At 46.2% G+C, this 26,688-nt stretch overlaps 2 long non-coding RNA genes across 3 annotated transcripts in view; one reads left to right on the top strand and one right to left on the bottom strand.

Moving 5' to 3' along the window:
- Positions 1-7,801, bottom strand: part of LOC127666216 (uncharacterized) — a 32,054-nt gene extending 24,253 nt beyond the window's left edge. The window contains exon 1 of the long non-coding RNA XR_007973571.1: positions 7,601-7,801. This is a non-coding gene — a long non-coding RNA (uncharacterized LOC127666216). The remainder of the gene's footprint in view (positions 1-7,600) is intronic.
- On the top strand, positions 1,216-26,136 carry LOC127666215 (uncharacterized). 2 transcript variants are annotated; one of them, XR_007973570.1, is made up of 3 exons: positions 1,225-1,729; positions 12,847-14,993; positions 25,690-26,136. It is a non-coding gene; the product is annotated as an uncharacterized LOC127666215 (long non-coding RNA). The 2 variants fall into 2 exon arrangements; XR_007973569.1 differs by lacking the exon at positions 25,690-26,136 and having other exon boundaries at positions 1,216-1,729; positions 12,847-16,585.
- The last annotated feature ends 552 nt before the right edge of the window (positions 26,137-26,688 follow it).

Genomic DNA, 26,688 nt, shown 5'->3' with positions numbered 1-26,688 from the left:
GATAATCCTGCCCCCTGCAAGCTGGGTTGTCATTTTTGGTGAGCCATCTCTTCTGACAGACCTCCGGCTGTCAGGAGTTTCCTGCCTGGGTATGCATCACCACCTGCTTGCTGTGTCAGAGGACATGGGAGTTTATATTCCAGTCACTGTTCAGACATTGTCACAAATGCCTGAGACTATTGACAGGAAAGAGAAAACTGGTTTGGCTTGCAGTTCTGGAGACTTTAGTCCTTCCAGGCATGATCAATTGGTTGCGATGATTTGGGCCTGATTATAAGCAGCCCATCATGGTGGAAATGTGTGGTGGGCCAAGCTCATGTCTGGGGGTGGGGTGGAGGGGATGCAAACGAAGAGACCTAATCCATTTTGAGGGCAGCTCGTGGTAACAGCGAGGGCAGCGTTTCTGAAGTCCTCTAGGACCTAAGCCTGCATTGTCAGAACAGCTGTCTGCAGGTGTGAGGAGCATCTCTGGGCTCTCCCGGGCTCCTCAGGGCTAGTGTCTGTCCGTTTCCTAAGACTCCACGTGCAGCAGGCACATCCAGGTGTGAAAGGAATCAAGGGATTCTCTGCATCAGATTCAAATTATTTCAAGATAAAAAAAGCTGACGCTGAAGATGAGCAGAAGCTCCTAGAGCCTCCATGGCAGGCGACACATGCTAGGAAGGGCTGGGATGGGCGGGTTTAGTCTCCAGCATAAAGGCTGAAGCTCCCCTGATGCTTCTGGTAGATTACTCAAGAAAACACAAGAGTCTTCTGTTCTGACCAAGAAGAACCCTTGAACTGGGGATGCCTGTCCTTGGTGCATGCTTGCATGCCTGCTCCTGTGTAGCTGATGGAGCTTGTGTTGCATGCCTGTCCCTGGGCATGACAATGGTCAACCTTTATTATTCTAAGCATTTTATGTTTTCATGTATTTTTCTCATCAACTCAAGTGAGGCACAGACCTACTACTTTCATCATTTTTTACAGAAGGAAATAAAGGCACAGAAAGGTTAAGGAGGTTCCCTAGGACCAGACAGGCAGGAAGGATAGAGCCAAGGCTCCAGAATACTCAATGAGAAGACTCAAAGAAGGCTGTCCATGACCCCTGCTGCCTGATAGCCAGAATGTTCAAGTAACCCTTCCCTTTCCCTTGCTCCCAACCTGTAAAATAAAACAGACGTGATAGGGCACGACATGTGCTTAGGCTGCGCATGATTATGAATTTTGCCTTACTAGATAACTCTATTCCCTCCACAGATGATACCCTGGCAAAGCAAGATACCATGTTGAAGAGGCCCACAGGGCAAGAACTTGAAGATGCCTCCAGATAACAGCAAGCAAAGAGCCCAGGGCCTCAGTCTCACAGCTCCCAAGAAACTGACTGCTACCAACAATCATGGGAGCTTAGAGGTAGTCACTTCCCTAGAGTCAGCTTTACCTGGGCCAGCACCTTGATCATAGCCTGGGGTCAGACTCCTAACTGAGGAACCAGTTAACTATCTCTGGATTCTGGTCCCTGCCCTAAGCTGTAAGGGAATAAATATATGTTGTTTGAGAGAAGTTTGGGGCTACTCCTTACACAGCAATAGCTAGCTAATGCATCTCTACTGGCATGGAATCCCATTGGGTCACTGACTTGCTGATTGTGAACCATCCCTGAGAGCGGTGGTTACGTGAGAGATGGATCTTTACGTGACAGATGGACCTGTTCCGTGCAACTGCTCAACACCCAACTACTAACATTGAGGTAAAGCTCTGGAGACTCTCTTTTCTTTACCTCTAATTTTTTCTCTTCATTCTTTCTCTTTCCCTAGATATAACAGAGATTGAAATGAAATGGTCTTTATTTTAACGAAGGCAGAAGCAGGCCAGCAAGTAAGTGCATCATAGGTCAGACTGTAATTGCTGCAAGAGAGACTGACAAGGTCAAAAGGAAGTCAAGGGGAAGGACTGAAGGGAAAACAGGAGTGACTGTGGACGAACAGGCACAAAGCCTGTATTGTACCCTGTCTAGACTGGGGATCCAAGTGGACTTTGTGTTAAAGAAGAACAGTTGGAACCTCAGACACCATGTCAGTCCTTCTATCCTCTATGTGATATGACAAAGACATGAAGCGTTACTCAGAAAGATGGTCTAATGGAAAATAACCAGTGCCAGTGAGGAAAGATGTCTCAGGGGGTGAGTGGCTCAATAAACAAATGTAAGGAAAAATTAAATTTTAAAAAAAGGTCTATGTAACATATCATGTCTCCCAGCTTTAGTAAAAAGCCACCAGAACAGGTCTGTAAAGTGTGACCCTCTGCAGAAGTGTGCACTCCCCCTTGTGTGTTTCTACACCAACCAAACCTCCTTCCCCACGTTGTCTCCTCCCTGAGTTCTTTCTTCAACAGAGACAGTGCCATACCTGAAGTTAAGATACCGGAAAACACTGGTTATCTTAAACACGGACCAAAACCAACCTGGGAAGGAAAGGGTCTGTTTGGTTTACAAGTCTCAACCACTGTTGAGCATTGAGAAAGATCAGGGCAAGAAATCAAGTAGGAGCAGAGGCAAGAACCAGGGGGAAATGCTGTTGGCAGGCTTGGTCTCCAGGCTCCTGTTCAGCTACCTTTTTATACCCTCCATATCCTGCACACCACCCACTATAGACTGGGTCCTCCCACATCAACCAACCACCAAGAAAGACACAGAAATACACCCATGGGCCAATCTGATGGAGGCGTTGCCTCAATTCCTCAGTTAAGTGCCCTCCTCTCAAGTGACTCTAGCTTGTGTCAAGTTGATGAAACCTTCACATACACACACACACACACACACACACACACACACGCATGCCACAAAAGATGGAAAAGAAAAAAATTTAATATCCTGAAGGCCGAAAGCATCAATGTCAGACTTGGTAATATTGACTCAAAACCCACAGCTGTCATCTTAAAGGGAATAAGAAATCATTTATTCTGGAGTCATTTTTGAGTGACCATGGTCCAGATTTACATTACCCCAAATTTTGTGTTCCAATGTGGAAGCAGTCACATGAAGTTTTCTAGAATACAAAACAAAGTCATAAATCAAGGCCAGTTTAAAATTCGTGGGGGATACATCAGAGAGGCAGTCACATGGGGGAGTAGGGACATGTTTCTGTACGTCATCAGATGCTATATAAGTTAACAGATCCCAAAATCGATCGGCCACAGGATGTTAGCTCCAGCTCAGAGCTGAGCTAGGAATAGCTATTGGGAGACAGCTGCCTAAAACCTGCCCAAAGGAGATTAGCCTTCAGACCTGTAACATTCCGGTCTCCGGCACAGGAGTCCTCGTGCCCTCACCGGTCTTGACAGACACGGCTTCCTTCTAGGAGCTCTCACGCTTGGAAAGAATGGCACATTTGAGCAGAGGTCAGAAGGGGTGAAAGGTTTGCAACTGTTTGTAACAGTTTGCAAATCCAAAGAACTCCATCTCAGAGGGAGCAGCAGGTTCAAAAGCACGCTGTGGGAACACCCTTGGCAAAGGTCCAGTGTGGCTATGGTAGAGACACTCAAGGGGAGAGGGAGACATAGAAAGTGTTCTAGGTCTGCAGTCAACAAGAAGTGGGGCAACCCCCAAGCAAATGTGAACGGAGAGTCTGGGCCTTCCCATGACCCAAGGCTCCTGAGGACTGCTCAGGACACGGCCTTACAAATAGTAGGGGTGCGATGACGGTCCATGAGGGAGGGCTGGAAGAGAGACTCCACCCTGTATATATAGGCAGCTCTCCACTCCAGCATCAGTATAAACCTGGTGTAACTGACATCCCCTGGTTTAATGTAAAACTGGCTTCTGATGGGTACTGTGAGGCCAGAACCCAGGGCCCACTTTGTACCCTGATAAGAGCCACTGTTTCATGACCAGATTATCTCTTGTGCATCTTGATGTCATGGTTTTTGTTTTAAACTAAGGCCAGGCAAGGTGGCATATACCTGTAATCCCCGGCATTTGAGGTATAGAGGCAGAAACATCAGGTGTTTGAAGCCCAGTCTTGGCTACTTAACGAGTCTGAGGCTAGCCTAGGCTGCGTGAGATCCCGCCTCAACCCAAGAAGGGGAAACACTCTGGAAATAAGCAGGGACCTTTTGTGGTGTGCTCTGTGCAAGAAGGACAATACAAAGTCCCACGTGACATACAGGCCACAGATGTACCTGTCTAGCTCTGTCGGCAGCCATAGCAAGTGGACATGTGTGGCCTTAGGGACTTCATCCAAAGCGTGGCTATGATCTGAACTTTAGACACAGAAAGAAATTTTAGGACAAGTTGGTAGGAGTTACAGCTGAGAGTTATTAAGAAAGATAAAAGAAAGTGTATGGGTAGATCTATATGTGGCTGGGGAAGGGGCTGGGGGAAGAGAAGAAGAGGGAAAGAGAGAAAGAGAGAGAGAGAAGAGAGAGAGAGAGAGAGAGAGAGAGAGAACACTAAATACCTTAACATTAGCTTGTGGTTGAAGTTCCATTGTTCAAAGGATGTAATTTACAAGCGGGTTCATGCGGAGGCTGAGGCGGAGACGAGGGGCTAAGCCAAGCAGTGGCCTAGCACACTGGTATAGTCTCATCAGAAATACTTTCTTTGTTTAAAAGAAACTGTGAAACGGTTGATGGCATGCGTGTTGCTCCATTTCAGGGCTGAGAAACACCCATAAGGCCGAACTGAAAGGCCGGGGGGCATCTGTGGTGCCAGCAGCTTCCTAGCTGCCTTAATGCTCCTGTTCAAATCATATCCCAGAAAGTCTCTGTGCGGCCGCCTTTCCCAAGGTTTCCACCCTGACGGCTCCTTTCTTCTGCCTGTGTTTCCTTCATTTCCCACCCTCCCCCACCCTTTTATTCCTCATCTGTTTTTTCCTCAAATCGAATTTAAGCTGACTCCTCTTCCAGCTGGCTGTCTTGAGGAAATAAAAACCTTAATGTTTCAAGAGACTTCTGGTCCTGTTGAAAAGCGCCCAGCTCACATCACAGTGGCATTAGAAATGCAAACCTCACACACAGGGACAAGGGGAGAGCAGCAGATAAGAGGCGTAACGCGTAATGTGAGTTCTGAAATGTCACCTTCAAAGATCAGGTCCTGGAGTGGAGAAGCCGGGAACCCGGCTGAAGGAAGGGCCACCTGTGAGGAAGCAGCTGACTGATACCTGGGACCCCCAGAAAGCCTCCAGGTAGGGAAGAGCCTCATACCTAAAGCAGGTCCACAGAGCAAAGCTGGAGTTGGGGGAACTGCGTGGCAGTCTATATACAAACTCATCAGCCCCACCCACCCCGCTGCAACACACACTACCCTTCAGACAGAGTTCTACTTTAGTCACTAAAAGAAAAATGGAGGGAGCAGTCTAGATGCACACTGGTCCATGAGTCTGTCTGTAAGTTTCCAAACAACATCTCCAGATGTCAGTACCATTAGCACTGGCCTCTCCGTGGGGCAGGCAGAAGTCAGCCAAGAGATGGCCTAGCGCCTCCTAGAGAACAGAGATCCGACCATAGCGTTCCCCCAGCACCAGCATGCAGCACACAGAAATCTGATTCATTTAGCTACCATCATAGATGCTGGCCCAAACCGTTACTTCAGAAGCAACGGAGGAGTCTCCCAGGTGCTTCTTGTGAGGAGTAAATGAAGGGAACCCATCGCCTGTGGAACAGCGAAAAGGTTTTTTACTTTTTTAACCTTACTCAGAGCATGAATGAAACTTCTGTGGTTCTTTTGAAAACATGAAAGCTAGGTATTCACCATGTAAATACTGACTATTGAGCAGTTTCCTCAGGAAGCTGACTCCAGGGGACCCATGTCAAGAATGGGTGCGTGTTTGCTAGAAGGCATCTTCAAGACTTCCTCTCGTTTTTCAGCCTGAAGAACCCCTGACTGGTGCTGGGCACTGGGCAGGGATTGTGAGACTTTACTAGTACCTGCTGAATGGGCCTGTCTGTGTCTGTGTCTGTGACTCTGTGCCCATGTCCGTGTCTCTGTGTCTGTGTCTGTGTCTGTGTCTGTGCCTGTGTCTGTGCCTGTGCCTGTGTCTGTATCTGTGTCCGTGTCTCTGTGTCCGTGTCTCTGTGTTCGTGTCTCTGTGTCTGTGTCCGTGTCTCTGCCTGTGCCTGTATCTGTGTCTGTCTCTGTGTCTGTGCCTGTGCCTATGTCTGAGTCTGTGTCCGTGTCTCTGTGTCTGTGTCTGTGCCCGTGCCTCTGTGCCTGTGTCTATGTCTGTGTCTGTGTGTCTGTGTGTCTGTGTCCGTGCCTCTGTGCCTGTGTCTGTGTCCGTGTCTGTGTCTCTGTGTCTGTGTCTGTGTGTCTGTGTGTCTGTGTGTCTGTATCTGTGCCCGTGCCTCTGTGCCTGTATCTGTGTCTGTGCCTGTGCCTGTGTCTGTGTCTCTGTGTCTGTGCCCATGTCTCTGTGTTTGTGTCTGTGCCCATGTCTCTGTGTCTGTGCCTGTGTCTGTGTCTCTGTGTCCGCATTTCTGTGTCTGTGCCTGTGCCTATGTCTGTGTGGTGTCCGTGCCCGTGTCTGTGTCTCTGTGTCTCTGTGTCTGTGTCTGTGCCCGTGCCCGTGTCTCTGTGTCTGTGTCCGTGCCTGTGCCTGTGCCTGTGCCTGTATGCTCCCTAATGGACCTGTGTCAGTCTGTGTGGTCCCCTAAATGGCTTTGAAATAAAGTTAACTCTTCCATGGCAAGGTGGGGTTATCCCAGGGAGTGAGGTCAGCAAGGTATCTGAACAGAGTCACTCACTTGCCTTCCCCAGCGGAAAAGGGGGTGCGACATCCCACACAGAGCTCCATTGCAGCTCCACTGACAGAGTTACTAAGTTGGAGAGTGACAGGGAGGTGGTGGGGTCCCTGCGAGACACAAAACCCCACGGCAGCACCGGTAAGAAGGCAGGCCACCTAGGCTCACCCCTGTGGTCTCCTGCCTGCATCACTCAGCATCAAGCCCACTTCTCCCAAGGAAAAGGCAGGCTGAAGACATTGCCAATCCTGAATGTTCCCTACGAGGACATGAGGCAGTTACAAAGGAATCCCCATCATCCTCACAGGCCTCGCCCTCAGGAGAGCTGCCCAGAGTCCAAACTCAAGATACCTCGCTGACTTCCCTCCCTGGGATTCCCCCACCTTGCCACATACGAGCAAACTTCATTTCAAAGTCGTTTAGGGGACCACACAGACACTGGTGGAGGGAGCCACAGAGTTGACACCCACATTGTATACTTTATCTACTGTGGTCCGGTGCCATCTTAAAACCAGACCCATTGCTAGAATGTGTCCTGCCCTAGGAGGCAGGTATCCATAGTGGATCTCTGTTCTGGAGACTGCACAGGTATTCTGCTATGTTGTATACATGACCACCAGAGTACCACAAATGCTAGCTGCTCAAAGTTCAAGTCTGTCAGGAAGAAGAAAACCTCGGACTCTGCCAGTATGGCCTCCTAACCTTCAGCAGATGAGCACAGAGGGGAAGCTGACACTAACATGCCTGGCATGCCCATGTGTATTTGTGGCCAGGCCCACAAGACACAAGTCACTGCCTCCCACCCAAAGGAACACACCTGACCAGACCACAATGCCCACACACTCAAAGGAGGCCTAACAGCCTGCAGAGTGGGCACCCTTACCTCCTCTTCGGAGAGCTCGCTGAACCTTTACCTTGTCCAACAGTCAGCCAGGTCCCAGCTCAGCGCCCTTAGTGAGCCTGCTGTGTAGCCATGCCATCCCCAGCATGCCAGACCAACAGTGAAGCAGATGACAGCCCCACCCGCCTTAGAGCCTGCTGTACAGCCAGTAGCTGAGGTTACCCACAGCACCTGTACTGAACCATCTGCCAAACACACAGTGGCCCAATCCCCAGCAAAGCCATACTACGCCACCACAATTATAAATAGAGTCAGCCCCGACCAATGACACGTCAGAGACCACTCAGCTGAAGCTGAGGCCATCCATGTTCTGTATGGACCAGAGAATAATCTGGCAGCTGTGTTTTGACAACGAATCAAAGTGAAACAGTAAATAACCAGAGCCAGGTGTGACAGCTCACTCCCTTAATCCCAGTTTTTGGGAGGCAGAGGAGGGTGGATCTCTATGAGTTCAAGGCCAGCCTGGTCTACACAAAGAGGTGCAGGCAAGCCAGGGCTTCATGGTGAGACCCTGCCACAAGGAAAAAATTAAACTAAAGATAAATAAGTAAACAGGGAGCTAGAGAAAGCAAAGCATCATCAAATCTGGTATTCAAAATACACAGCAGAAGGGCTGGAGAGATGGCTCAGCAGGTAAGAGCACGGACTGCTCTTCCGAAGGTCCTGAGTTCAAATCCCAGCAACCACATGGTGGCTCCACAATCATCCATAATGAGATCTGGCGCCCTCTCCTGGAGTGACTGAAGACAGCTACAGTGTACTTACATATAATACATAAATAAATAAATAAATCTTTAAAATATAAGGAGAGTCCTGGGTAGCACAGACTCCCATCTGCATGGGCTCCCAGGCAGAAGCACAAATAACTGCAAGAGACAGGTAGTGGTGCAGGAATCTAGTCCCAGGACTCAGGAGGCTGAGGCAGGAGGAGCTCTGAGTTTAGGCCAGCCTGGTCTACAGAATGAATTCTAGGACAGCGGGGATGCACAGAGAAACCCTGTCTCAAGAAAACCAGACAGCAAGCAGGTCAGCAGTGTATCATACATGGGGTTTACAAGATGTCTGTCAGACACAAAGAAGCTCCACACAAAGCCAGCTGCAGTGCCTGGGAGAGAGCGTCTCAGGCAGGGCAAGGAGTCTGTCTCCTTGGGTGAGGCTTCTGAGTAAAAGAACAGCTAGTGTTGAGGCCTGTGCCTTTTAGCATAACTGTGCCAGGAGCCAAGGGGTATATCTTAGCATATTTGACTCCATGTTTGACTCACTCCCAGGGCCAAGCTTCTATTTCTCATGGATTGAATTGTGTTTTAGTAGTCAGCTGACCCTTTTTTAGTTAGGCAGTTAGCTTGAAAATAGATGGCTGCCCAACAATACATCCTGCTTGGCAGAACCCCCTGCTCCACCATGGGAACTTCCCACCCTGGACAGTTATGAGTTTCCTCCTCGCTTACTGCTTATAAGCCAGTAAAAAATAAAGTTTCTTTGAAGCTTGATCAGATCACCTGTCTTGCTCTCATTCACTGTAGGCAGTTTGTATTAGTAACAGTAACCTCTACTGGAAATCATTTGCCTTCTAGCTGTTCTCAAATGCACGGGGACTTGAAAGACACTTTGGGACAAACCTGCTTTGCTCTGAAATGGGGGGCAGCTCACTGCTAAAGCTAACTTCTCAGCAAGTTCACATAGCACATGGCAATTTAATGATGTAACATTAATTACACTAGTGCCCTGGGAGCCATATACCCAAATTTGGTGTGTGTGTGTGTGTGTGTGTGTGTGTGTGTGTGTCTGTGTGTGTGTGTCTGTGTCTGTGTGTCTGTGTCTGTGTGTGTCTGTGTGTCTGTCTGTGTCTGTGTATGTTGCATTCATATGACTATGTGGGTATATGCGCCCATTCACCCACAGGAGGAGGCCACAACAGGCTGCTTTTATGTCAACTTGACACAAGCTAAGTCATTAGGGAGAAAGGAGCCTCAGTTGAGAAAACTCCTTCATAAGATCTAGCTGGTACACATTTTCTTAATTAATAATTGATGGGGAGTGCCCAGCCTATTGTGGGCTGGTGGTCCAGGGTTCTATAACAAAGCATGCTGAGCAAAAATAGCACCCCTCCGTGGTCTCTGCATCTGCTTCTGTCTCCAAGGTCCTGCCCTATGCGAGTTCCTCTTCTGGTTTCTTTCAGTAATGAACAGCAATGTGGAAGTGTACACTGAATAAACTCCTTCTTCCCTAGTTTGCTTTGGGTCATGGTGTTTCCTTGCAGGAATGGAAACCCTGACTAAGATAAAGAGTGTCCTTCTCTTTCACCTTACTGTCTTGGGTCAAGGTCTTTTCCTGAAGCTGGCTGTGACAGCTGTAACAACAGAGCTGGCTGGGTCGGTGAACTCTTGGGACCTGATATCTGCTCCCCAAGGCTGGTGCTGTGGGCATACACAGTTATGCCTAGACTTCTGTATGAGTTCTGATTCAAACTCAGGTTCTTATGCTGGGGAGAGCCACTGGCCACTCACGGTCACTTAAGAACTAGCCTAATCTCTTCAGGAAAGCCCCCTCAGTGACTTGTATATCTCAGCACGCCCCACTTCTTGAAGGTTCCATACCAAACCACACCCAAGCCATAAGAGCCGAGCTCTAGAATCCTACAGGAATCCCGGCCTTGCAGCTCTTGACAAAAACCTGCACTGTATTTGCTATATGCTTTGACACATTGGGTAGTTTTCTTTTTTCAAAGAAGAATGAGACAGCTGTTTCTGCTTGAAATGAGTTAATATTTATCACTAGGTAAAGAAGTTGTTCTTGTGACAAATTGGTTAGGTCACCTAATTAAGAAGAAAATTCTAAATATCCTACTGTCACTAATGAGAACTATATTTATTTTCTGTATAGAAGTGGTTTGCCTCCATGTGTGCATATGTACCACGTGTGTGCCTGGTGCCCTTAGAGGTCAGAAAAGGGCACTGGAGACTCTGGAGCTAGAGTTACAGATGGTGTTGTGAGCTACCATGTTGGTTCTGGGACCTGAACTCCAGCCCCAGCTAATGAAAACCTTTGATACGCTACAAGTTAAGATGTAATGACATACAACTGTATGTGTCACATCAGAACATCAGAAATGAGCAGTGACTTTAAGAGTTACAATTGCAACTGTGTATGGGATGGATTCCCATATACAGTTACCAAACCCAGACACTATTGTGGATGCCAACAAGTGCTTGCTGACAGGAGCATGATATAGCTGTATCCTGAGAGGCTCTGCCAGTGCCTGACAAATACAGAGGTGGATGCTCACAGCCACTGAGCATAGGGTCCCCAATGGAGGAGCTAGAAAAAGGACCTAAGGAGCTGAAGGAGTTCACAGCCCCATAGGAGGAACAACAATATGAACCACCCAATACCCCCAGAGCTCCCAGGGACTTAACCACCAACCAAAGAGTACACATGGAGGGACCCATGGTTCCAGCTACACATGCAGCAGAAGATGGTCTTGGTGTACATCAATGAGAGGAGAGGCCCTTGGTCCTGTGAAGGCTTGATGTCCCAGTGAAGGGGAATGCCAGGACAGGGAAACAGGAGTGGGTAGGTTAGTGAGTGGTGGGGAGGACATGGTATAGGGGCTTTTCAGAGGGGAAATGAGGAAAGGAGATAATATTTGAAATGTAAATAAAGAAAATATTTGAATATTTAAATATAATTAAAAACTGGAAAAAAGAGAAAAAAAGTTAAAATAAAAGCAAATTAAAAAAAAAAGAGTTATAGCCGGGCGGTGGTGGCGCACGCCTGTAATCCCAGCACTCTGGGAGGCAGAGGCAGGAGGATTTCTGAGTTCAAGGCCAGCCTGGTCTACAGAGTGAGTTCCAGGACAGCCAGGGCTATACAGAGAAACCCTGTCTCGGAAAAAAAAAAAAAAAAGAGTTATGCCAGACTGTGGTGGCGCGCGCCTGTAATCCCAGCACTCTGGGAGGCAGAGGCAGATGGATTTCTGAGTTCGAGGCCAGCCTGATCTACAGAGTGAGTTCCAGGACAACCAGGGATATACAGAGAAACCCTGTCTTGAAAAAACCAAATCCAAAAAAAACCAAAAAAAAAAAAAAAAAAGAGTTACAATTCCCCAGGCTAGGAAGATAGCTCAGTGTGTGAAGGGCTTGCTCTACAAGCATGAGGGTCTCAGATCAATCTCTACAGTTCATGGGTTTAAAAAAAAAAGAGCCAGGAGAGGCAGCACATTGGACATCTCAGCTCTGGGGAAGTAGACACAGGCAGATTTCTCTGGCTTGTTAGATGGTCACAAGCCCTAGGCCATTGAGAGACTCTGTCTCAGAAAATGAGGTAGACATTGCCGCTTGAGCAATGGTTGTTTTACCTAAGGTTGTTTTCTGGCCTCCCAACACACATGCAGGTGTGCAAGTGTATTCACCCACACATGTGCACCCATGTGAGTGCGTACATGCATGTACACACACTTACATTACAATGACTTAAGCTGGTGATAAACAGATCAAAATTCTTTAAACCAATGTTTCTCAAGGGCAGTATGGTAATGTATTAGAAACGCTCTGTTTGACTCCATCTCAAACCTACTGGCTTAAATACCCTGGGTCTGTGTTTTAACAGATATAAATGATTCTGGGGCACATTGAATTTGGAGAACCACTGCCTTGATGAATGTAGAAGCCACCAAGCACAAGCATACGTTTGACTCTTTCGAGCTACTGTGACCGTCTTTTTGTAGTATAAAAGTCCCTGTTGTGGAGGAGATACGCAGATATGAAACCCTTGGCAGAAGCTGCGTAAGGACAGCTGGAATGTGCGTGCCTTCCACCTGCCCTTTCGAGGTTGTGGCCCGACAGTCTTAGAGACAGACCTGCCACAGCCTGAGTCTTTTGGTGTTACCCAAATTATGAGCAGGAGAGGAAGTGTGTGCCTCCTCACCAGATTCTGTTCTTGACCTTTTAAAAGGGCACAGTGGGGCTTTTAGTGAGGTGGTAGGGACAAGACTGACACTTGAGGATGATACTCCCATTGACTTTAATCTGCCCCTCCCCCTTCCAGAAGAGCTCCTGAGGTGAGGGCTGGATGCATGCTTTTCCCCAGGAGAAAGTGTAGGAACATTAAGTTCCCTAGACTGTAATAAAACCGTAAGCCTTTTTTTTTTTTAAAAAAAGACTTTCTTTTCTTTTCTTTTCTAAGATTTGTTTATTTATTTTATGTAAGTACATTGTAACTCTTTTCAGACACTCCAGAAGAGGCTGTCAGATCTCCTTACGGATTGTTGTGAGCCACCATGTGATTGCTGGGAGGACCTTTGGAAGTGCAGTCGGTGCTCTTACCGCTGAGCCATCTCTCCAGCCCCGTAAGCCTTGATATATCATCTCTGCCACAATGCCCTGCAATCCAGAACACATCAATTCTTTGTAGCATTCAGGTATATCATCACCTACCTGCTAGCTGGTCAGTTTGCACATTGGTACTCCTTTTCCCTGAGCTGGGAGTAATCCAGGGAAATGAGCCCCTGCCAATCCCAGTTGTAGATATGACAGCTGCTCCACACGAGAGGGCAGTTCAGATCGTGCCACTCTTGGTCGCTACAGGAATAGCCATAGGTGTTGGTACTGGTGTGGCAGGAATAACGACTTCTCTGGCCCAATACAATACATTCACTTCCCAGTTTAAAAGCAATCTCCAGGGAATGACTGAAACTGTGCTTACTATCCAGAAGCAGATTGATTCTTTGGCAGCTGTGGTGCTTCAGAACCGACGGGGCCTAGATGTCCTGACAGCTGAAAAAGGTGGTCTTTGCCTGTTCCTCCAAGAAGAATGCTGTTTCTATGTCAACCAATCTGGGATAGTGAGAAACAAAATCCAGGAGCTTCAGTCAGACATAAAGAACTTCAGAGATCGTGAGACCTCCAGTTCTAGCATTTTCGAAAACCCTATATGGAAATGGATACTCCCTTTTGTAACGCCTTTTCTAGTCATCTTCCTGGTGTTATTGTTTGCTCCCTGCCTAGTTAATCGTGTTTCTACATTCCTCCAACGGCAAATGCAAAAAATTTCTAACCAAACTATTAATCAGCTCCTGTTACGGAATTACCAGTCTCTGCCCACGGCAGAGCCGCTGTCCACAGAGGTACCTGATGCCAACATGTACCAAGTGGACCTCAATGGTAAAAGTCAGCTACACCCTGAAAATGACAACTCCCCTAGACAGCAGGAAGTAGTTTAAGAGACACGGTGCCCTCACTCCTTTTCACCATGGAGTTCCCCCCACCTTCTTTTCCTTTTCTTTTTAATGAAAGAAATGCAGGGATGTTGGTACCAAGACCTGCAAGGCCTGTGATGTCATATAGGCGACAATTAGGACAGTATAACTATAGGCCTGTTGCCAAGGCAACAGCCGCCACATACCCAGAATTCAATGGCCCACCTTTACCTGTAATTTACATCATCACCTGTATATAATTGGGTAGCGTTTCTCCCCCCCCCCCCTTTCTTTTCCTTCCTTCTTCCTGCCCGCTACCCCTTTCCCCATCTTAAATAAAGCCCCACGTGGAACTGTTTGGCCTGGTGTATCTCATTGCGGCCCACATCTCCACCGCATCCCCACCACCCATGCGACGGGGAGACAGGTGACCTGTCCTGCGGCATAGGCAGACGACCTGCGTGGAAAAAAACAACAGAAAGAATGGTAACAGAAAGAATGGTAACAGAGTGGACAGGAAGGAAGTCCTCCAGCAAGCCTGCTCTTAATCTTGGTAACTCGGAATCCTGTGGGAACAATTGAGAAGATAGTGCATAGCATGTGACTCAGTCACTCTGGCCCAGGATGGGAGGCAGAGTGCTTCTCCCTCGAATTCATTAGCCACTGCTTACAAGCCGGCCTAGGGTGACACAAGTTCCAAGAACGTCTGTGCGGCGCCTAGCAAAAGTTATTATAAGCTAACACCAGATGCAAACGGACACAATGGTATCACAGGAGTCACGGAGAGCTCTCCAGTCACGTTGGTATGTTCAAGGACGAATAGCAGTGTCTAGCCCAGGATGTCAGCTTGCCAAATGATGACTCAGGCCCTGCTTGGCAAAGAGTTTACTTTGGTTTCTTCCTGAAGCAGCAAAGAAGTTCTGCAAATGTCATTAAAGCTCTGTCATTAAAGCCTGAGAGCAGCTAGAGGGTAAACCGTTTCCAATAGAGGTCACCATTGGTTATTCTTTGACGTAAAAACATCTGCAGAAATTGTGGGAGCCTGATTTGATGATGTCATTTCTACCTGCGTCTATTTGTTCTTTGACCTGGAAGCCTTACCCAAGGGGACTCCATCTAGAACTCTGGCTTTCAAGAGCTTTCCCAAGATGATTTCTAACAGATGTTTTCAATGCCTGGGTAAATAATGTCCTGCTATGTATATATGTATGTATAATCTATCTATCTATCTATCTATCTATCTATCTATCTATCTTCCTCTCCCTCCCTTTCACTATCCATTCTTTTTCCTGGGCTTTTCTAACAAATTCATTGACTGAAAACCAAAGGTATGGCTATCATATATCATTCTTGGGACCATACAAAACATGAGGGAATATTGCCGTTGACCAAACTGAATTCATCCCAGATTTGTATACTGAACCCTAATCCTCAACATAACCAAACTTGGAGACAGAGCTAGTAAAAGATGATTGAGCTTACATAGGGTGGTCAAGGCGGAACCCTTGGAAGCAGAGACACCAGAGAGAATATTCTCCCCACCATGTGAGGGAGTTCAGCAGAAACAAATTCAGCAGGCGGGCAGCCACCTGAGAGCCAGGAAGGAAAGCCTCACAGGGGACTGTGTAATCTATTGCCTTGATCTTGGAACAAAAATTATAAAAAATAAATTCCTGCTGTTTTGCCATTGCAACAACCTGTGAGTACAGAAGCCATGCCTACTTGGCCTAGCATTTCAAAGTCTCTCAAGTAGATCTTGCAAGATGCAGTCTAGTTAGGGAACTTTGGTTTGAGGGTTAAGTTGCTTGATTTATAATCTCCAGGGTATTTTAATATTTGGTTCACTCTATGAAGACAGATCATTTAGCAATTTTTAAGGTGGCCACTTGCCAGGTAGAGTAGCTCAGAAAAGATCAGCACTGACTCACGTACGGGTTCAAGCCTCAACTCCCTCCTGAACATGGGCAGAAGGGTGCTTCCTCTGTCTGCTGTGGCGCAAGGACAAGGACAGCAGTTCCTCCCCTGAGCCTGGAAATGACACAGCAGTGTAGCAAGCTGTGCTTTGGGGAGCACAGGGGACCTGTGTGTTCCCCCAGGGAGTGCAAACCAGTGATCACCAGCATGTATTGGGAACAAATAATAGGAATTTTATTTGTTAATGCCTTTTGAAAAATGCTGTAAAATGTCTATTTAAAGAATCCATTTCAATTATCATTTTTGCATGAGCTTTTGTTAAAGATAATGGACTAGTGTGCATATTTAAATTATCAAAATGCACATATTGGAAATACATTTTCAAATACATTGCCAAAGCTTCTTCCTTGTTGGATCTATGTAATTAAAAACATTTAAAAGTCATCTCTCTTAGCTCTGAAGGTGGTGAGAAGGGGAGAATAAGATAAGGAGGCTGAAAAGCTAAAGGATTATTTAAAAAAAAAAAAAAATCTGTCGAAAGAACAGCAGTGCCTGAAAGCTACTGCTCTCCTCCTTCTCTCTGTGCCCTCTGCCCTCTGCCCTCTGCTATAAGAAATCATGTTTGTACTCTTAGGCCAAAAAATAAGTCTATATAATATTTATTCCTCTTGGGCTGGAGAGATGGCTCAGCAGTTAAGAGCACTGACTGCTCTTCCAGAGGTCCTGAGTTCAATTCCCAGCAACCACATGGTGGCTCACAACCATCTGTAATGGGATCTGATGCCCTCTTCTGGCGGTGAGACAGCTACAGTGTACTCATATACATAAAATAAATAAATCATTCTTTTTTTTTTTTTTCAAGACAGGGTTTCTCTGTATAGCCCTGGCTGTCCTGGAACTCACTCTGTAGACCAGGCTGGCCTCGAACTCAGAAATCTGCCTGCCTCTGCCTCCCAGAGTACTGGGATTACAGGCGTGTGCCACCACCGCCCGGCAAATAAATCATTCTTTATTAAATCATTTATTCTTCTTAAAAATTGAACTAATTCCATCTGGGCAGTGGTGGTACATGCCCTTAATCTCAGCATCTGGTAGGCAAAGGCAGGTGGATCTGTGGCTTCAAAGTCACCCCAGGCTACAGAGAGTTCCAGGACAGGCAGAGCTACACAGACAGGTTTATGTAACTTAACTACACCCTAAAACAAACCTCAAGACTAAAGAGAACAAGGATGTGAGAGCCCGTGGCCAATCTGAGAAGTGAGATTTGTGAGTAGTAAGAACGACAGTATAGACTTCTGCTTGTGGCCATGACAGGACGAATCAGACCTGGCTCATTCTCCTGTTAATATGCTTTTAAAATGACAAAGAAGGAGGGAGGTGGATTTCAGATACAGACAAGTGGGACAGTGATCCAGCGAGAAGGGGATAATGTATCAGACTCCACAGCCACTCACACTGGCTCCAGAGAGGGTCTAGCCTTGGCCTGGGGAAGAAGAAAAACCCAAGGTTGGGTTGGGGTTATGGGGCTAGACAAACAGGGCACAACACAGAAGAGGGAAGAGCTACACTAAGACACAGCTCTGCAGAGCTGTAAGGAGCCTTTGAAAATAATTCATACAAATCAATGACGGAGGGGTCCATCCCTAGGGTCCATCCAGGCTGAGCCTGTGCACAGGACTTAGACCTAGCTGGAGTTGGCCCACTAGCACAGCAGCTAGTGTTACATTGAACTCTTCTGTAGTTCTACTAAATGAATGTGAATCTGGAAGTGACTGAGGCATTGTCATGTAACTTCACTTCACCCTAAGACAAACCCCAAGCCTGTTTAGAGGGATACAAAACTCCCAGCATCGACCAATTTTACAGTGCTTAGGATTCAGTCCGTAATCACCAGGCATTCCAAGAGTCAGGAAATGCAGCATGTGATGAGAAAAGCCAGTAGACTTGGACACTGAGATATTACAAAAGCCTGAGCCGGCTTAGCGTGCAGACCACTTGCTATGCAAATGTGAAGGCCTGGATTCAAATCCCCAGGACCTATGTAAATGCCAGGCAGTATGGTGGCCTCCTGGAGTCCCTGCTTCAACAGGATGTTACTGGAGAGGAGAGGAGGCGCACTCAGCACTGGGAAACCATCCTTTAGAGGCAGGAGTCTTCCCACTAGAAGATGGAAGGATGGATACCCGTGAACCCTGTGGTTTGGAGATAAGGAGCTGAGACCTGATCAGTGTGTTTCTTACATTTTTCAAGAAAGTAGAAGCTGGGTGGGGTAACACCTGTTGAAAATGAAAAAAAAAAAAAAAAAGAGGGGGCGGGGGCTGGAGAGATGGCTCAGTGGTTAAGAACACTGGCTACTCTTCCAGAGGTCCTGGGTTCAATTCCCAGCAACCACATGTTGGCTCACAACCATCTGTAATGGGATCTGATGCTCTCTTCTGGTGTGTGCCTGAAGACAGCTACAATGTACTCGCATACAGTAGATAAATAAATTAATTAATCTTAATAAAAGAGAAAAGGAGATGAGAGAGGTGCTGGGCAGAGGTGAGATGTGAGTGCAGACCCTGAACTGAGGCCCACCTGAGGCTGGGGACTGAGTTTTTTTCACAGGCATTTGCTATCCTTCAGGTTTTGTAGAGCAGAACCAGGTCTCACCTGGGTCCTTCTAAGCAGACAAATGATAGCCATGGTCTCTTCTTTGCACCCAATTACTTATCAAACCTCAACCACCATCCACCCACCCACCAACAACCCTCTCGGGGACCCAGCATTCATATACCCTCTGAAGAGTCCCCAGAATCCCAAAGATCAGACAATCACAGAAATTATCTGCAGCTGGCAAAATCATGCTCCTGCTAGAGCATGAGGCGAACCATCCTTGGTAGGATTCTGTCTAAGCTCCACCCCACAGTTACCTGGCAATAGCCAGGTAGGCCTGGCCCACTATAAAGGGAGCTGCTCACCCCCTCCTCTCTCTTTTCTCGTCCCCTCTCTCCTCTCTCTCTCTCTCTCCCTCTCTCTCTCACCTCTCTCACTCTCAGCTTCTCTCTTGCCCCCTCTTGGGCTCTCCTCCCCTCTCCCCTCTCTCCATGTGGTCATGGCCGGCCTCTGCTTCTCTACTCTCTCCCTCTCTCTGCCTCTCTCTGCCTCCACTACCCCCTTAACTCCCCTCCCATGCTCTGAATAAACTCTACTCTATATTATAGAGTCTGGTCCCTCGGGGGAAGGGGTGCCTCAGCATGGGCCAGCTGGGGCACCCCCTCCCCCTACACCGCTGTATACCATATTCTCTTAACGTCTTTCTTTTTATGATCACAACAGTGCTTACATGCTGTGTGGACAGTCTGAAGCAGCCCCATATTCTGCACCCAAAATTTAAAAGGAAAACATTTTTATAATTTTTCTGTTTTTCAAAGAAACCAAAATTCCAAAATTGTCACTGCACATATCCCCTTTGTCAAAGTAACTGAATGTTTCTGCTTCCCCACTTGTAGTCCCTTAGCTGTCACACAGACCGCCTGCTGGGATGAGGAGAGAGCCCTGCTCAGGTGACTCTCATCTTGCTTTGAGCCTGGGTACACACAGGCTGTAATTTCTGTTGAAATAAGGGTCCAGTTGGGTGCAATGAAATCTGATTTGCATCGATAGGTAAGAGATCTATCAATATCTAACATGCGGCCAGGCACCTCCACTTCCACTCAGTCTCAAGGGCCGGCCGCTTTCCAGCCATCCTGTGGAGCACGCCCACAGGAAGGAAGGTCCTCCTGGAACAACTGTGCCACCAGCTCTCTGCTGTTCCTCTTTTGAGTCTGTTGCAGTGTCTAGGCAGTCTTAGGCAGACTGCTTTTTATAAGTTTGTTATTTGTAGCTAATCTAATGCTCACACAATAGACAACATTTCTACAAATGAACTGAAACTTAAAGATGATATTGTTAACAGCAGATCTGACACTTCTCTTTATATGAACCCAGGAAATGTAAAAACAGTAAGAATCTGATCAGACCATCAAATTGTTTAAAAAAGAGTCGCCATAAGGACAACCTTTTTTTCATTGGCCTGACCTTTTTCTCATTGTCCTCCTATTTACAACAACATTGTAAGAGATCATTGTAGCAGGATGGCATCTTCCTTGAGAAGAAACATCTACAACTGTTTCAGATGTTGTCACTATTCATTCATATGGTTCTTTACAAAGTTTCACAACTGTTGACAACATATAGAAGTTGCTTTGTGTGATGGTTCCTATATGATTGGCCCAGGGAGTGACCCTATTACAAGGTGAGGCCTTGGTGGAGTAGGTGTGTCACTGTGGGTGTGGGCTTAAGACCCTCACCCTAGCTGCCTGGAAGTCAGTCTTCCACCAGCAGTCTTCAGATAAAGATGTAGAACTCTCAGCTCCTCCTGCACCATATCTGCCTGGATGCTGCTATGTTTCTGCCTTAGTGACAATGGACTGAACCTCTGAGCCTGTAAGCCAACCCCAATTAAATGTTGTCTTTTATAAAATTTGCATTGGTCATGGTGTCTGTTGACAGCAGTAAAACCCTAAGCCACTTTGTAAATTCTTAAAAGGATAAAAAAACAAAACAAAACAAAACATGGTTTTCCTCACTGCCCTGTTAGTGAATTAAAACATATTCCTTGGTCAGCAGTTATTAGAATAATTATTAGAAGGTATTAAAAAATATGGCTGAAGACTAAGAAGGGTCACACTTCACGGTAATCACCTTCCTGTTCTATGCCCATGTGCTGTGACGGGCAGCTGTCTCCAGTGTGTCCTTTTCAAAAGTAAAATTCAGGAGTCACAAAGCCATGCACTCAGTAATAACTCACTAATAAACTAAGACTGTGGTACCCAGATTTTGGTTTCTAAATAATTCTAACAAAAAAACAAAACAAAAAAGCAGGTGCTCTGTAAAAGTGACTAATCTCCAGACTGGGCAGGGACAGCATAAACACACAAGATATAACCTGTGGCAGTCAGAACAGGTACAAGGCTTGAACACTTGTAGACATAAGAGTCCTGCCCCTGAAGAAAGTGGAGACAGCCCACATGCCCATAAATTCTCCAGATTGTTTCAGACAGTTTGAGCTCATTTTTCTCAAAATAAAAATGTAACCTTTTTCAACTACTCTTTCTTTTAATTGAAAATCTTTTACCCAATATTTTTTTGTTATGTCCCCACAACAGTTCCTCCCAGATCCTCCCTACCTCCCTAACTCTGTCCTTTTTTTCTCCTTAACAAAACACCCAAAACCAGAAATCGAAATAAACAAAAGAAAAAAAAAACAGCAAGATTTTAAAAATACCCAAACAAAAGGACACAAAAAGTCACAAAAATACTTCTGGGCTTGAGGCCTACTCTGAAGTGAGGCCTACAATGAAGTGAGACTTCATTGGAGAAAACAATAATTTTCCCTTTACCAACAGGTATCTATTGCAGGTAGCTTTTCCAGTTAGGGGTTATATTGTCTGTTAGGCGTCAAACCGATAACAAATGGCTGACATGCCTATGAATAGATCAAAGCGGACTCAGGCCACCAGGTTCTCCCAGCATCCCTCAATCCCTACATGTTACTGGGTCCTCATGACTGACTCTCCTGTCCCCCCCCCCCCAGGCTGTTCCTCCTTAAGTAACGCAGCCACTTTGGCTACACTGGCCTCTTGCCCTCTTGGCTGCCGCCCCTGTGTCCCCTGTGTTTCTCCCTTTCTGGCTCTCTTCACACGGCTGCTTCGGGTGCCCCTGTGTCCACTCTGGACCTTTCCAGCTGTCTGCCTCTGGATATGCTCTCCCTTGTATCTAAAATAAGAACCTCGGCCCTTCAGGAGCAGTCCTGTCCTATAAGTCTTTTCTTATTGTCCACCTCCTGCTGTCAGCGTCAAGATCCTGCGTGGTGTGCAGGTCCTTGTGTGTGCTGCCACAGTCTCTGAGTTCATGTGTTTAACAGTCCTGCTCTGTCTGGTAGACACTGCTTCCTTGCAGTCCTCTGTCGCCTCTGATTCTTGCATTTTTCTGCCTCCTTTTTGGCCTAGACTCTTGAGCCTTGAGGGGAGGGGTTTGGTGAAGATATCACATTTAGGATTTGAGCTCTAAAAATCTCACTCTCTGAATGTTGTCTAGCTGTGTCCCTGTGTCAGTTGTTCTGACTCAGAGGGTCTCCACTTTCCTGATGCTAGGACTCTTAAATACAGCTCTTCATGTTGTGGTGACCCCCAACCATAAAAGTTTGCTACTTCGTAACTGCAATTTTACTACGCTTACAAATTGTAATGTAAATATCTCTTAGGCAGCCTTCAGAAAAAGATTACTAGCCAAAGGCTGAGAACCACTGTTCCAACGAGTTTATAAGAACTCTTTGTCAGTGAGAAATAGAAATTTTAACAACCTTAAGAATGAGAAGGTTCTTCAAAATGACTTAGTAGCCACTACCAAAAGTTTTTGGATCCACAAATCTTCTTAGGGTTATTATTATAAGCTACAACATCTGTTGTTAAAACAAGACAAAGACACTCAAACCTAAGATCCTTGGATGACAAAATGAATCAACCCCCAAGATCGTTTGACTCATGAAGTGACTCTAAAGTGCTTAAAAACAAGTCCTAACAGCCAGACTTACTAAAATCATTGTTCACTTAAAAATGCATGATTTTATGGTAGTCAGCTTATACCCCAAGAGCATGATAATGAAATAGGTATGACCACCTTACAATTAAAACAAGAGAGAGAGGGTCTCTGGCAGCCCAGGCTGGCTCTCCACTCCCAATATAAAGGGGGCCCTCTGCTAACTACCTGCTGAGCTTACGCACCTGTTACCATAGCAGATGTATTTTTGCCACCACAGGGTGTTAGCATTCTGTCTAAACTCCACCCCACGGTTACCTGGCAACAGCCAAGTAAGCTCCGCCCCACAGTTACCTAGCAACAGCCAGGTAGGCCTGGCCTGCTATAAAAGGGGCTGCTTTTCCCTTCCTCCCTGCTCTTACTCCTGTTTCTTGGTCACTTCTCTTTCCTCCCCCCTCTCTCCACATGGTTATGGCCGGCCTCTACTTATCTACTGTCTCCCTCTGTCTTTCTCTGCCTCTACTACCCTCTTAACTCCCTTCCCCACGCCCATATAAACTCTATTCTATACTACTGTGTGGCAGGTCCCTCAGGGGGAAGGGATGCCTCAGCATGGGCTCGCTAAGGCACCCCTTCCCCCATAGCTCAACACACCCTCATAGAATATATTCTTATACCGCTTTATCTTTTTATAATCCCAACATGGGGTATTGAACCTAGAACCCCATGCATGCTTGTTCAACAGCTGACATCCGTCTTCTTTAAATTTTGCATATTGCCATAGCGTCTTAAAGTATGTAAGTAAATAACCTCAAACGCAGGCTCGAACTCTTCCTGGATAGGTGTCAGGGAACCACAATCTGAGAGCACCCCAGCCCCTAGGAGGTCCGCTACAGAGAATGTCGCCTCTGCACACTGGAAACCATCTGCCTCTCAAGTATGTTACAGCTCCCAGCACCCGTGGGTCCCCTCACTAGGTTCCAAGCCCGCGAGTCAGAGACCCAAGGGGGAACAGGCCGCTCCAGGAGCGGAAGCTGAAGTCCTGAAGAATGAAGTGGCTTTCTCACACGGTACAGCCGGTTTCTGGCTTAGCAGAATGCCCTTCCTCAGGACTCAGTCCAGAGAGGAGAGCATTGTTGCTTAGCAACACCTGGACTGCTGGATTTGTTGTGTGCCCTAGTGTTTTCCTGTATATATACATTGACATACATTGTGTATGCTTTGCACAGGGGCATGGAGCTCAGAGGTCTTCCTCCATTGTTCTGCACCTTATTTATTTTGAAACAGAGTCCCTCACTGAACCTGGAGCTCACTAATTCACCTAAACTGGTTGTCCAGTGAACCCCAGGGGTCCTCCTGTCCATCTCCTCAGCCATGGCCTTGTAGGTGCATGATGACACCTGGCTGAAGACACTCCTCACACTTCTGTAGCAAGCACTTCATTGACTGAGCCATTTTCCCAGACTCGCCTGTGATGATTTTTAAAATCCTGTGTCACTCTAGGTTGTGTCACTATTGGTTGCCACCCAACCTCTTGATAACTCTGCATTTCTTTCGTCTCGTCTTAATTCCCTTAACAAGGCTGGGAAAATCATTTTAGGGTTTGGTTTGGTTTTGTTGTTTGTTTTTTTTTAACAGATACAGACTGCCCTTTCCCAAGGGTGGTGCTATAGGTTCTGGACTAAACTCCTGTGTCTCTATCTTAGTATCTTCCTCAATTACATATATTTTTTTCTAATTTTCTTCTAACATTTGTCTCCAATTTTCGTCTTTTTCCTTTTTTAAAAATCTCTATCATCTTAGTATCGTCTTCATTTTTATTTGTAAACCTTTTCTAATTTTTCTTCACCAGTTTGTCTCCACGTTTCATTTTGCTCCCTTTCTAGCATCTTAGTATCTTCCTCATTTTGATTTAGAAAATTCTCTAACTTTCTTTTAAAGTTTATCTCCAGTTTTAATTTTTTTCTTTTTCTTGTCTCTCTAAAGCCATTTTCTTTGAGAAGGCGTTAGAAGCCATCTTGGCTATCAGGATTAAAATAAGCATTGCCAATGTGACAGTAATCACAGTTGGTAATGTGTCAGCTCCAATTAGGTCTTTAACTCTCCCCTCTGTTTGTTTCCTTAAACCCAGGTGTTATACAGAACCCTAAAGCTCTGTGTCACATGCCTCTCACCTTTACATGGATTATTTCCTTAAATTTATTTAGTTCTCTCTCTAAGGACTTTATTTTACCAATTTAAACTATTTATTTTTCTATGATTATTTACACCCAGGTTCCCTTCACTTATACTGTTTTTAAATTTAATATTTTTACCAGTTCAGAAGTGTTAGATTTTTCAGTCCCGCTGCAGTTCTGGGGAAATTTGCAGGCTCCTCAAGCCAGCATGGGTCTATGGTGGCTAACTTAGTGCCATCCTGTCTAACAGGCTGCTGGCTACTGGCTCCACCCCCCTTTGGGTCTGTCCCTTTCTGTGAGCAGTTGTAGGCCTTTCCCACATGGACCAAATTTGGCTGTCTACCTCTCTCTAGTGCACTTTTGACCTTCCTCTGGACCCGCGCCATGCTTGGGAGAAGGCACAGCTACTGTGCCTGCTGGCTCAGTACAAGAGAGACCGAGAGGCAATGCTTCCGTACCATACACAAGAAATTCTACAGTTATATGAATTTTTGTAACCACAGAACAAATAAGTTATAGTGTATCCTGTAAATATGGGGAATGGAGGAGGGGCTTACATAGACACGTTAAAGAAGGGGACCCAGCCACCAAATGAAATGGTACCTCACTTTGTTGTTGGAAGACTGTCTGTTCGGAGCTCTACGCTCTACGTACTTATCCTGGATGTGTTAGGTCAGATTCAAAAGAGCAGCAGTGGCACTTGTTTCTGAAGGCTCTGGAGTGGCCTTTGTCCCAAGCCTCCCAGTGCCCGAGATGCCGATGGGCCTGAGCTTTCATTGGAGGAAGAAGCTGTCTAATTAACCCTTGCTTGAAGTGTCCTACCGTGATATAGCTTCTTTGGAAGTGTCTAACCCACACAATTAAGGCTACGAGAAACAAGGCATTATATATTAATAAAGGTTTAATACAGCTAGATACAACAATTATAAACCTCGTGTTTAAAATCAAAGACCATGCCATTTGGATTATATGTTATTGTATCTGTTTTGCCCATTAAAACTTATAATAACCATATACATATTTATGTAGCAAAAAAAGTATTTTGGCTAACGCAGTGTTCTGTCTTCAGTTCCAGGCATCCACTAGGGTCTTAGATTACAACTCCCACCCATCAGACTGCCACAGATGCTGTTCCAACTGAATTGTCTTCAGCCCTGAAATATTAGTATTTCATAAAATATCTGTACATCACATAACCATCTTGTTGCTCATTGGCTTCATAGGTAAAGAAAACCTGAAACCTCCCAAAAATGGAGACACCTGCGTCACAGATGAGTTTACCCTAAAGTGGAGCAGCACCAGGTTGCTCCTGTTTAGTGGGCAGTGGGACTTTTCAGCAGAATATCAAACAGAGGAGACCGATGGGCTTGTTCCATCCTCAGAACCTCTTTCTAAATATGGGAAGCATTTGGTTGTGTCCATAATAGGAAACCTTATGTCTACTTCACATAATTCTTGTAACTTCGTCCCAATAAGAGACTGAGCTGACTTGTGCTATGGCCCCACAAACTCTCACCACCAAGCCTGACAGACAACAGAGATCTCTGGAAACCACATGGAAAAAAGAACCAGCTCCAGCAAGTTGTTCCCTGACCTCTCTGCCCATGAACCTTGACATACTTGTGCACACACGGACACGAAATAATTGTAATAAAGTGTTGTATTCCTTAGCTGCCTGCAGCTATTACGAACTGGATTGCTGGAACAGAAGCTGAGGGATGGATGGGGAAGGGGCGAAAAGAAGAAGGGCCAAGACAACGTTTCACTGATCAAGGCCGGAAACTTTAATGGCGCCAGACCTTTTAACAGTTTGGGCAAACCTTTCCCCCCCGAGGCTCCGGGCTGAGTTCCAGTGGAAGTTGTCTAGCTTCTCTTAGAGGTCCTCGTCTTAACTGCTCCAGCAGATGGGTGGGTCACCTGCTTAATTCAGGAATTCCTAGACCAGGAGGAACAATGAACTTAACCTTTACTTGGAGCACTCCACCCTAGGTGGAGCAGGATCCTGGCTATCTGGGAGAAGTAACCTTGACCGTAGCCAAGTACACGCTTAGCACTCCACCCAAGGATAAAAATTCCTGCTTTAACCTACTTCCCTATTATGTCCTAATGGCAGATTCCTGCCCGAAGCCAGGGATTGTCCTTGACCAAAGTCAAACTCAAACCACGTGCATGACTGCCCCAATAAGGCTCTGTACAATAAAGCATGCTTTAAAGATGGCAGC

Source organism: Apodemus sylvaticus, chromosome 15, assembly GCF_947179515.1.
Source record: "Apodemus sylvaticus chromosome 15, mApoSyl1.1, whole genome shotgun sequence".
NCBI lineage: Eukaryota > Metazoa > Chordata > Mammalia > Rodentia > Muridae > Apodemus > Apodemus sylvaticus.
The sequence above is the reverse complement of the archived record's forward strand: the minus strand, read 5'-3'. Positions and strand labels throughout refer to the sequence as shown.